Raw genomic sequence first — 13,641 nt, forward strand, 5'->3', positions numbered from 1 at the left:
GTATTCTTACTATGAAACATTCTTATTACGTTTCAATCAGATAAATGTGGCAATCTTATAAACTCTATATTTGTTTCTTGGCTCTATTATATGTTTATACATACTTATACAAGAAGCATATCTAGAGCTATGACCTACAATGAATAAACATGTCATAGAATATGCAAGTAGTAAGAGTAAGGCAATAAATAGCCTTTTAGCACTTTCCTATTCAAATTTCTCTTACTTCAAGTGACATGCAGCAGTGACAAACAGCTATAATGCTATCCCAACAGAAAATGTTTGGTCTCCTTAATGGACATTAATGTTTCTTGAGGAAAAGTTTACTAGATTGTTCATATTTCCCTGCATATTAAATATTTTATTCTTCAAATTGATTGTGACAACTTCCATGCTAATATTTTAGGGTGCTCATCCAAACACAATACAATTTACTACCATTACCAAAACTGTCCACAAGGCCTTCTGACTGACATAGAGATTTTGGCTGCAAGTACAGTTTCAAGCACAAGATGTAGTAATATTATTTCAAAAGACAGCTATATGGTGTTTCTGTCATAAGGAGTAAGAAAAGAATGTTCTCCTAAAATTGTAAGTTTTTGCAGTATGAAAACGTATATGTACAATGTAGCTTCCAGATAACTATTATATTGTATTTTATTATATTTTATTTTCATGCTGCTTGCAATGTAATCAGCAAGTTCTACAGTGGAAATTTTTCTGAAATTTTTGTAGTCATTTCAGTTTATTTTTCTTATGCATGTTCTGTTGACGTTATACATTTCTTGTGGTAAGGATTTTCTCCAGGTGTCTTCCTCATTTTAATATGTTAATAACAAAGCAGATGATACAAGAATGCTTTTAAAACTATCGCACTATAGTTTTTCTGATTAATCAAAAATTGCACTATATTTAATTTTATGATATTACAACATAATGATTACAGCTTTTGTATATAACTGTAGACCACATCTTCTGTATAAATACTATTACCAAGCTCTTATGTTATTTCTTAAATATAATACTTCAACTTTCTAAAGCTATTCAACACTATTAGGAAACAAAAATGAAAGGATTTATATTATTTTGCAGTTGGATAAATTAAGGAATAATTAGTTAACAGAGCGTTTTTGTTGAGGGTTTCCCTTTGAACTTACACACAAATTGTTCACTCCAGCTTGCAGTCTTTCTCTGGTGTTACCTGGCCAATTTGGCTGCATGGACACAGTCACAGGGGAACACACATAAAATGGTACTAAATAGCTTGTTGCTGAGGTATTCGCCTAGAATGTATCAGTCAGCTCTGGTCTCAGTTCCCTTCTGCTGAGCCAGACAAGAAGGTTAGGTTTCCCTCTTTCTAAGTAGGTGTTTTTACTATTAAGATAGTAATGTACAAAATGAGTAACTACTTTTTCTTTCCTATCTTCATATGTGTCCTGTTTAGGTAAACAATGAATATTTAGATATCGGGATGCATATTTAGATATCGGGATGCCAACTTTCAGACCTCAGAAAGACGAAAACGTGGAAGAATATTTATGAAGTGACTGAATTTCAGGGATCTATGTGTTTACCAGGAAATGTAATTATACATGAGGCACAAGCCCTTTCCTCCTGAGGTATGATCATCATTAAAACAGGTCAGATAAGTTGCAAACAAAAAGCACTTATTTCACCATGAAAAAAAAGGACATTACAATAAACTAATTCAGGTGCAGTTATCTACTGTTAACTTCTAAAATTAGCTGAGATGAATCCTACCCACTTCATGTTTGGTAGGATTTTGGCTTGTATTCAGAAATACAATTTTTTCTTTTGTTGCCCATTAGAAACAGCATGTAGTACAAGTTAGCTGGGTTCCTTCTACAACCAATTGGGAGAAAGCCACCTTGAAAAACTAGTTTATCCTGGATTATGAATTAAATCACCTTCTAAAGCCATATCCCTTTATCTACAATAGGAGGACCGTACATACATTGCTTGATGGCAATGATTAACCATAAAACTTTCAGAAAGTTAAAGTTAAGTGAGATGAATCCCACCTTAGGAGTGTAAGGACTAGTTTGATTCTTACACTTAAATACTGAGTAGTGGTGAGCGTTACAGGAACCACTTAGCCAATCATGCACAAAAATGTTACAAATCTACCATCTTAACATACAATATACCCACATGCTGTGATCTTCTCTTCCTGGTTATCCAGTATTTTGTTAGTTTTGAGAAGTCATGTCTGTAACTGCTTTGTACTCTGAGATTAATCAGATTTTAAGATGTGGAATTTTCTGTTCTGATGGCTTCCTGTATGATCCAGTGTCACAAATCTGTACAACGAGGCAGTTGCACTAAGAATGTTTTTTGTTTTCTGAGCTTTTTAGTTCTGGGGGATTGTTGGGGTTTTTTTTAAATTATAAGTAGCACATATGCAACAAAAAAAATATGCAGAAAATTTTATGTAGTGGAGAAAGAAGTCCTGTTTTCTTTTAGAAGCTGACCTCCTAGAGATGCTGAGTCTGACCTGATAGAAATCATTACAGCAATTTCCCACAGGCAGGAAAAAGTAACAAAATGGTATAGTCATTTCTACTTACGGTTCACTGCCTGTAATAGTAGATGTGTCCTGTCATGATGGCAACAATTTAAAAAAAAAAAAAATTTGAAAATAATACAGAGCCCAAGGGAATTCAGGCATTCATGTATGTTGCGTGTAAAGGCTAGAGTGTTATTTTACCTAATAACTAATTATAAACTGAAAACTTCAGATACACAATGTACAATGTTATTTGTCACAGAAGAAAGATAAACATAATTTGGTGGGAGAATCTGCACTGGCCAAGAAGCTGTGAATTGGAAAAGCTGTCATTTCTATAGCCATTTTGTTGTCAAATATAATAAGCAAGGATTTTAGAAGAGAAGTAATGGAAAAATATCCCAAAAGTTGAAGAAACAGAAACTTATTTTTTTAAGTGGGTTTTTTGGTTGTTTTTTTTTTTTTTTTGAGACGTCATCTCAGAAAGTCTGGAAGAAATGAAATTAGCCCTGTGTAACTTAATTTGTTTATTAACAAACAATAAGATGCTGAGAGTTATTCATCTGAGATAAGTGTCTAATTGAAGTGTTCAGAATTTCCTTCAGAGACTCCACTCCCATTTGCTGTAAGCACTTAATGTGAGATTTACCATAAATTTGGTGTTTAAAATATCTCACTTTCAAGTCATTTGGAACTCTAAATACACATATTCATTTCATGTGGCACATTTAGAATTAAGTCTTCTCTTTGATGCCCATCTAACTTGAAATAATTGTAACTATTTCTACTATTTCCAGTTTTCTCTTTTGATCTCTGAAGTAGATTGGCCAAGCCAATGAATTGCCTTGCCCTTCTCTCTTTCTCTCTCAAAAAAACTGACAAACCAAAACCAAAACAACAAAAAACCACAACAACAACAAAAAAAAAAACAAACCAGAAAAAAAAACAAAAAAAAAGAAAAACATTTGGTTCTCACAGAGAATAGTGAAAAGAAACTCATATTAAAAGAAAGTGCATGAAAAGACAAACAGAATCATGCACAGGATAATCTCTGTGGTATTTTTTGTAATATGGAAAGAAACAATACATACACTGACAATTATTTTCTATTTATGTGTTCACTCAAAGTTAGAGTTTGTATGAACTAGTATCTTAAAGGAAAATTAAAATTATAAGCATCCTCACAAATTGATTAAAAGTCATGGATCACAAGGAGTAGATGTGTGCTGCCCCTCAGCCTCCTCAGTCTTGATGCATTCCTGGTGTTCTGTTGTAAAATAGCCCACAGCTCTACTGATCTAAAACAAAGGGGTCACCATGGATTACAAATCCTCTAATTGTGTGTGCAGACGAATTATTGAACAGAGTCCTGATTAATTTCAAAGCACTGTGATTGGAATATACTTCTTAATTGTGTCAATGTAGCATCAAGTGAAACTCAGTCTCTTGACCGAACTATCTGGGATCGAACCTTTCTTTTGGTGATATATTTCTTGTGCTTTTATGCTCACCGAATTGAGTTCTGTCCACAAATTTAATTAGTCTGCTTTCTAGACTCTGTTGATTTTCTTGATTATCAGATCAAAAAATTAAGAGAATAAGAGAATGAAAGCAGAAAAAAGTCTATTAAAAATTAAAATATTTGAACACAAGTGTTCTAGACTCTGAGAAAAAAGAATATGAAGACAAAAAGACTGGGGTTTGGGATACATTTCTCATTATATAAATTAATAGAAATTAGATGAGCGAAAAAACAAATACAGATTTTTCAGAGCACAATAAAACTACTGCACTTGAGTAACTTGTATATAAAGATTTCTTTTAGTGTGGTCTGATAGACAGATTGTGCAGATATCAAAGGATTTATGTGTGGTAAATCAAGATAATGGCTATTACGTGGCAAATAGATAACTAAATAAGTACAGAAAACCAGCAATCATAATTCATAATTTAAATATAATCTGTAGCAAAAAAATCTTTTAAGACAATGATACAGATTACGTGCAAACAGCAATCCATGAATCATAAACTATTGGTGAATCCCTAATAAATATCTGACAGCACAGGAAAGATTTAGATTTAGAAAATGAAAGTAGCAACATTAATCAATTATTCATCCCTACTATTTATTGACTAAACATAGAAAAATTATGCCAGTGAGAGATAAATAAAAAATCAGCAATTCATTCCTGAATTCATTCACCCTGCAACACATTGCTGTGCTTTGTACCTTCATGTACAATATTTTCATAAACAGATATATAGATGAACATGCAAAACCTGCTTCAAACTAGTATTTATATAATTGAGCTGGAACATCAGTTTGTAGAACATCAATTTAAAATACACGTAAAGACAAGGCTTATAGGTGTGTAATTTTATATGCACAGATGGCAAATGTTTAGGCAATTAGATCCCATTTCCTAATTCATATGCAGATATCTATGCACACACTTTAATCTAGTGTCTGAATATAGATCCAAATCCCATCCATAAAGTTTGACACCACCACCCTTGTGTTACTTAATGGATATTTAGAAGGCTGACTGAAAATTCTGACTAATGGACCTAAGCAGCAAGTTACATTGTACAAGGTGAATGAAATGTGGGGTTTTTTTCTTTCCTTCTCCCTTTTTTATGTCAATTCTGAAATAAAGAATGTGATTATATAATTAAGGACTATATTATAAAGCACATGCACAAGAGCCCCAAACTAACATTACATCTAAACTTAATGCTAGTATTTCCTACTTTCACATGCTTAACTATCTACCTGTGTCACAGAATCTGAATAATTGTACTAAGATATATGGGATAATTCTGTGGATTACAACAAAGACATCTGGGTCTTCCCTGGTTGCATCCAATTTACTACAAAGTCATAAAGACAGGGTACCACACTAAAGACCCCAAGCAATTTATCTGGGCTAAAGAAACACAGCTAATATGTACACACAATAATTTATTGATAGTGTAATTAAAACATTAACATCTAACTGTATCACTATTATGAATCCAGTGACCATGATACTAACACATACCCTATCAAGTATTCTATCAGTGCTGCTTCCCAATAATGATAGTTAAAACTGATATACAGAGACTTTCCAGTTCCTATCCTTATTTCTGGTTTGCTAACCCTTGCTGTGCTCCTCTGGGTCTTTTAAGAGGATGGGGTTAGCCTTTCTTAAGAAGGCGAGTGTTGGAAGGATCACAGCAAATCGTCAGTATGACAAGTTCCTCGCCAAAGAAGTATGACGTTGATGGTGAAGGTTTTTTCCTCCTTCCCCTAGATTCCACTTGGGACTACTCTAAAACATTTTCCAATACACAGTACACCTTGCTCTTTCTTCATGGGCCTGTGTTTCCATATGATATCCCAAATTTACTATTATGGTATGTTTTATACTGTTTATACGTTGTTATCTCTATACCCTTTTCATCCAGCACTCAAGGTTGCTTTCTTTTGATGATCAATAACTGGTGATCCATGACCTGCATATAGCCCTGGACTTTCTGGCTTCATCCTGTGCCCACACTGCCCACACTGAAAGACTGCTTTCAGGTACTATATGTTCTCTGGTCATAGATCATTCTACACTGAATGACAACTGGTTAAAGAAATTTATACCAAAACAATTATGGCAATAGTTGTCTTACAACACTGCACAAAGCTAAACAACAACTAAAATTAATAATATAACAGCCACCTGCCTGTGAGCCAATTGCTGTTAACTAAGCTAAAAAAAAAGTTACTGGCAGATAAGGAAAAGTCCAGAAAGAGCAAGCCTCTCAAATTCTAGTCCTGAGTCCTTGCAGAGTTAATACAAAGCCTGAGGTCCATTAATAGTAATGGAAATACTGTAATTATAGGGCTACAGAGGTTTAGTCTACACTGGCATCGCATTTCCCTGTACAGATTAAAACGTGTTTTCCAGAAAGGGTCTTTATTGTCCTCTTAGAGCTTGTACATTTAGTTAATGGAGAGAAAATTATTCAAACAACAGAATTGCATTTATTTGGCAATTTTCTTTTGTAAAATCTTCAAAGAAAATGAAAAATTTCCAAGTAAATGGGTATTTAGCTGTTCAAATATATTAACCACTCCAGAAATTTCATCGCTTATCCCAAATAATGCTGCACAGTGTTCTGATGATTTGCCCTATCCCATTTTGTTAAAACTGTCAGTAAATTTGTATTGAATGAGCTGGCTTGGGGAAGGAGAGGTGGAGTGGAGATCAGAACTAAAGTTATGTTTGCAAGGTTTATGAATTTTGTCAGAGACTTAGAACTTAATGTGACTTTGAATAATTCAACAAATTCTATGACTTTCAGGTCACCAAAAGAAAGCATTTCTCTTAATTCTGGTGCATTTTTTTTTTTTTTTATTTCTGCACAATGTAAAGCAGTTATCACTATGTATGCAATTGCAAGGGGGTTTATTATCTGGGTATCTGATTTGACAAATATTTTGGACAGACAGGTGAACTACAATGGATAAATACAATACAAAACAAAAATATGAAAAATTGTTTGATGATGTGTTACTAGGCCTTAATTTGAAAAATTTTATAGCGATATCGTTTCAGCAAAAAAATATAATTGGTTAAATTATGTAACTTGTCTCAAATTCCTTGGTGTTCTAATTCTTTCTGAAAGTTCCCCATGCTTTGCATTAAAAAAAAAAATCAGCAAAAAAATCTACTCTGAGAATGTTTTAGTGATTGAAAAAGTATATTGATTTTACTTTTTACTTATTTTGCCATTTACTGGGGTGGGTTCCATTGCATAGTTCTTCCAGGAAAGCATATAAAATTACTTTTCTTCAGAATTGATTCGGGCATCTCAACTTAGTGTCTACTGCTGCTTTAACACCATGCCTACCTGAAACATCATAGGAAGTTGGCAGGCAAGACACGGAAGTTACAAGGAACCTGTGTTTTTACGGGGCAGCAGCTATAGACCTTACAAGATACCAAAGGATTGCTCATATGGCATGAGTTACCTGGGCTCAGAAGCTGAATAGTTTTCCAGATGCTGCATTGACTAGCATTTCGTATACAGCACATTCAGTGACAGGTCTCATTTGAGACATTTTGAGATAAGCAGCATATCTATTTTGGACTGGTACATATGACATACAGATGGCTTATGGCTTTCAGAAATCCATCAGGAAGCCAAGCAAATATTACCAAATTCCAATAAGCATTTCTCAAATGTGATCTGATCCTTTAACTGCTAGTAAACTAAGCCACCTTGCTCACATGTAAACCCATTCAAATAGACTTCAAAATTTAGGTGTCTTAATGTGAAGTTGACTCATAACTCAGAGGTGTACTGATTTTTTTCTTTTCAGAATTGCTTAGCAATTTTTCCTTCAAGATGTTCATGAGATGAGGAGAGCTTATCTCTTTGGTAGAAGTACAGGGTAACACACTGTAGTTTGTACATTCTTAGTAACTGCAATGCTTTCTAAGCAACCATTCTAGAGTTTGGTGAGCCAGTTTTCAAGTACATCAGGCTAAAGTCATTGGTCTATATTCAGAAATACCTCTGAGATAAATATTAAAATTCTTGTGAAATTAAAATATCTGGTGACATTTGTTTGGGCCAAAATCTCTTGGGGGCATAAATTGTCTTCCTTTGGTGTTTTTTGCTGTGTTTAACACATGTAGCTTTGTAGCACATGCAGCTTCATGGTTGGGGTCTTTGGGTGTTACCACAGTACAAATAATAAAAAGCCTATACCACAAAGCAGCAGGGAGGAGTTAGGTACTTTTTCAGTAACCTGTTAATTAAAAGACATAATTTGCAGCTAAGCCGTAAAAAGATTTCCTAACTTCAAAGAGAGCTGAAGTCTTTAATCTTAAACTAACAATGAAGAGGGCAAAAGGGAAAGTGTAGCAACCAAGTGCAAATATAAACTACAAGAAAAAAATAATCACATAGAAAAATTAATTAATGATGTTAACAATAAGAAAAATGCAAGCCTTTGCTGAATAGCAAAATAAGATTTTAAATGACAATGACACATATCATTGAGTAGACACCTCTCTTAAAATCAGATCTGTAATTTTTTACTTTACCTCCTTTAATATTTCATTTTTTCTTCAATCTGTTTATTTTTCTAAATACAGCCCTTCTTGTCTTGTAGAAGGGTGACATTGTTACATCATTTATTTTATTCAGTCCACAGTGTGAATTCTAATATAAATACTTTTCATCAACAAAGCTTCATTCTTCTCTGTTGAAATCAACCACCCCAGTGTATTCATTTCAATTATACACCTAATCAAGATTATTTAACTTCCTTACAGAGATGTCTAAACTATATTTTTGCAAGTACAAGCTGGGTAATCTCCTAAATTTAAGTTCTTCAACTCACCCTGCTAGAACTTCCAAAGCTAAGATTAATCTTTTTCTCTTTGCAAATGGATTTTTTGGTAATATGAGTTTTCCATTGCTAATATAGTTTAAGCACAATCAAAAGTTTGGCATACACAGGAAAATATTTTAGGCTTAGTAGGCTCAAGCCTTACTGATGCTCTTAAAAGCACAGATTTCTTTAAGAGATTATCTAAGTCAAGCAACAGCAGCATTATTTCGTGTCACAAAAATACTTCTGTTCTGTCAATTTATTTATCAGTGTGATGCGGAGGTAAAAGAGGAAAAAAAATATGGTTTTTTATACCTATAGTTAGTCTGTATATGGAAATTCATCAGTACCACAGCTCAATTTATACTGTAAGAGGAAATAGTCCTTTTTCCTTTCTGGACACATTTCTGTTATTTTTTGTCTTTCACAAACATTTATCAAGAGATTCTCCTCTAATGGAAGTAAAAGTGAAGATTTTTCTCCATTGGAGTGTCTGTAAAATTTTCAGTAATGAGCATTACTGTTGGAAGATTATTTTCATTCTCATTTAAAAACTTACGTATTCTTCAGAGGTTATCTAATAGTTATTTACCTTCATAGATGCGCACAGTATGAGAATGCATAAATTTTGTGGACAACAATTAAATTGATATTTTTGAGGATATGATGATAACGTAATGATGCCATGTGGAAAGCTAGTGAAAATAACTTGGTAGCTACAAATAGGGCAATCATATTGCATGTCCACTTGTATTTTAAGCTATCCTATGAGAAAAAACACAGAACTGGCAGCCAGAAATCAGTATTTTGCAAGGTATGGATGTGGCTAGGTGTTGCACAACAAAAGGTTCATCATGAGGGCGCTCACAGGGCATGTGCAGGATAACCAAGGGGTCAGGCCCAGCCAGCACGGGTTCACTGAAGGCAGGTCCTGCTTGACCAACCTGATCTCCTTCTATGACCAGGTGACCTGCCTCGTGGATGAGGGAAAGGCTCTGGATGTTGTCTGCCTGGACTTTAGTAAAGCCTTTGACACTGTCTCCGAGTGTCAGAGTACTTTGAAACAGTATTCTCCTGGAGAAGTTGGCGACTTGTGGCTTAGACAGCTGTACTCTTCGCTGGGTAAAAAACTGGCTGGACGGCCGAGCCCAGAGAGTTGTGGTGAATGGAATGAAATCCAGTTGGCAGTTGGTCACGAGCAGAGTCCCCCAGGGCTCAGTTTGGGACCAGTCTTGTTTAATATCTTTATCAATGATCTGGATGAGGGGATTGAGTGCACCCTCAATGAGTTTGCAGATGACACCAAGTTGGGCGGGAGTGTTGATCTGCTTGAGGGTAGGAAGGCTCTGCAGAGGGATCTGGACAGGCTGGATCGATGGGCTGAGGCCAACCGGATGAAGTTCAATAAGGCCAAGTGCCGGGTTCTACACTTTGGCCACTACAACCCCAGGCAACGCTACAGGCTTGGGGAAGAGTGGCTGGAAAGTTGCCCTGCAGAAAAGGACCTGGGGGTATTGTTCAACAGCTGGCTGAATATGAGCCAGCAGTGTGCCCAGGTGGCCAAGAAGGCCAACGGCATCCTGGCCTGTATCAGAAATAGTGTGGCCAGCAGGAGTAGGGAGGTGATCATGCCCCTGTACTCAGTGCTGGTGAGGCCGCACCTCGAATCCTGTGTTCAGTTTTGGGCCCCTCACTACAAGAAGGACATTGAGGTGCTAGAGCATGTCCAGAGAAGGGCGATGAAGCTGGTGAGGGGTCTGGAGCACAAGTCTTATGAGGAGTGGCTGAGGGAACTGGGGTTGTTCAGTCTGGAGAAGAGCAAGACGAGGGGAGACCTTATTGCTCTCTACAACTACCTGAAAGAGGGTTGCAGAGAGGTGGGTGTTGGTCTCTTCTCCCAAGTGACTAGTGACAGGACAAGAGGAAATGGCCTCAAGTTGTGCCAGGGGAGGTATAGGCTGGATATTAGGAAAAATTTCTTTTTGCCCAGGGGAGTGGTGGAGTCACCATCACTGGAGGTGTTCAAGGAACGTGTGGACATGGCATTGTGGGACATGGTTTAGTGGGCATGGTGGTATTGGGTTGAAGGTTGGACTTGATGATCTTACAGGTCTTTTCCATCACCATTCTGTGATTCTGTGATTCTGTAAAGCATTATATTGTCATCTGAGAAAAAAGCATATTGTGTTACTTGCCTTACAGGGAAAATAGACTGATTAAAATAGTCTGATTAAATTTTCTCTGGTAGGTGAATAGAGCTAAGGAAAAGATGTATGTGGGATAGTATGAAATATCAAGACTGAGCCTTAGAAATAGAAATGCCTAGAAGAAAATATATTTAGATTTTAAAGCCAGAAATATAAGTTCAAACCTATTAAAATGCATCTTTTATGAAGAGGGGTGGGTTTCAGGTTTTATTAGTCAGTAGTGCACGTTTTCTCTCAAGGTTTATTAAGTAAAGAGAGAAGAGTGCAACGAGGTCTAAAAAAACTTCTGCAGAATTGTAATCTAGATATTCCAACATTCAGCATTTTGAAGATAGGTGCCCATCTCTGGGAATGGCATTCTAGGTGTGGGTTCCTCTATAGCCAGATTAGTGAGCTATGGACTGAATAAGTGGACTACAAGAAGATTGGGAAATTGGCTGCATCTTCTGTCTCAAAGGATTATGATCAGTAGCACAAAGTCCAGCCTGTAGCTGGTTAGGAGTGGCATCCCTCAGTGGTCAAGGACAGTGCTAGTAACTTCTTAGTTAATGTCCTGGACAAATTGGGAGAAGCGTTTAATTTTCTGGAGGGGAGAGTTGCTATTCAGAGAAACCTTAACAGGCTGGAAACATGGGCCAAGAGAAACCTCGTCGAGTTCAACAAAGTCAAAACCAAAATTCTCCACCTGTGACAGAATAACCTGGTGCAACAGCACAGGCTGGGGGCTGACTGGCTAGAAAACAGGTTTGCAGAAAAGGATGTGAGTATCCTTGCAGCAAAGAAGATCAACTGCCTACTGGGATGTATATGCAAAAGTGAAGACAGCAAGTTGGGAGAAGTGATTACTTCCCTCTGTTCAGAACTTGTGAGACTATATCTGGGGTGCTGTGGCAAATTTTGGGCTCTCCAGTACATGAAAGGTACTGACTTAACCGGAGCAAGTCAAGCAGAGAGCTAACAAGATCATTAGGAGGCTGGGACATATGATGAATAGGAAGAGGTTGAGAGGACAGGCATTGTTCACCCTTGAGAAGAAAAGGCTCAGGGGAGACAATACTGCTGTCTACAGACACCTAATTAGAGGATTTATTGAGGTCTGGTTCTCAGAGGCACACAGTGATAGGCCAAGAGACAGCAGACACAAGCTGGAACATGGCAAATTCTGATCAGACAAAAAGGGGGGTAAAAATCATCTTTGGCATAATCAAGGACTGGAACAGACTGCCTAGAGAAGTAGAGATATCTTGATCCTTGGAGATGTTCTGAACTCAACTGGAGAAGGGCCTAAGCAACTTTCTCTCACTAGACCTGCTCTGAGTGGGAAGTTGGACTAGTTGATCTTCTAGGTCTCCTGAGGTCTTCTCAAAACAAAGATTTTATGATAAACATAGTTTTCTAGTGTGATATGAGAACTTCCAAGTTATCCAAGGCATCCACACACATCCAGTAGACATGGTAAATAACTTGCAGGGAACCCAAACCTTTCTCCAGTGCAAAATGGATGCCAACCAGCATACAAAGAACAAAGAACTGAACAAGCTGCCAGGGTGAGATTTTAACTTCAGAAGCCAGGATGTAGATGAAGTGTTTACTGTTATTCAGTAACAAATGCTGAAGAGTGGTGTTAGATATTTTTTAACAAACAATGATTATTCCCTGAACACAAGTTATTTTTCAAAATTATTTATGGAGACTGGAAGTATATAAATAATTTTGATGTGTCCATTTATAAAAAAAAGAGTGTTCAAAAGGAGGGTGGGAACTTAGTATTTTCTGATCTTTAGGCTTCAGTAAAAACTTCTGAGGTTGGGCATCTGTATGTGGACAGACTATAAAACTGTAGTGACAATCAGAGTTATCATTTATTAGTGATCAGATAATAATTATGCTATGGGTGATAACAAAATTTCTTATCCAAATGTTATGCTTTCTGCTTTAGGTGACAGCATGTATCCTTTAAAGAACAGAATGATGACACAGATTCTTTCTTTTCAGTATCCCACAGAGAAAAATTGTAACGACATTTTAAGAACTTAAAGTAATCACTAGAAGTATGTGGAACATCTAGCTAATGTGTTCTAGATATGCTGATAAACTCTCACACAACTATATTACATTTCTAAACCATGTAATACATTCTCAGCAGGTTGTGTAATTCAATGTTACCATCCATCAAATTGGTCTATCTTTACTAAAAGCAGCAGAAAGTAAAATGTCAAATCCACATGATCGAGCCCCTGTTTTGGAGGAAAGGCAAGTGCTAAATGACCCAGAACTGCACTTAAGAGAAGCCAGAAAAACAAAGGCATTAAAAAGTAAACCAGAATTTTTAAAGGATGAATAAAGAAGTAAAATGCACCTATTGTGCTTCTTGTTTTTTGTTAAGGGTTATGTTTATTGTGCAATAATCTGCTTAATAGCTCATTAAAGAATAATTTCCTGGGTTTACTTCTATTCTTCATGTGGGATTCTGCACCTGCTACACATTTCCACTTATCAGCCTCAGTATATCTGAATTTTTTAAATGCCAT

This window comes from Gavia stellata, chromosome 1, assembly GCF_030936135.1.
Source record: "Gavia stellata isolate bGavSte3 chromosome 1, bGavSte3.hap2, whole genome shotgun sequence".
NCBI classification, from domain to species: Eukaryota; Metazoa; Chordata; class Aves; order Gaviiformes; family Gaviidae; genus Gavia; species Gavia stellata.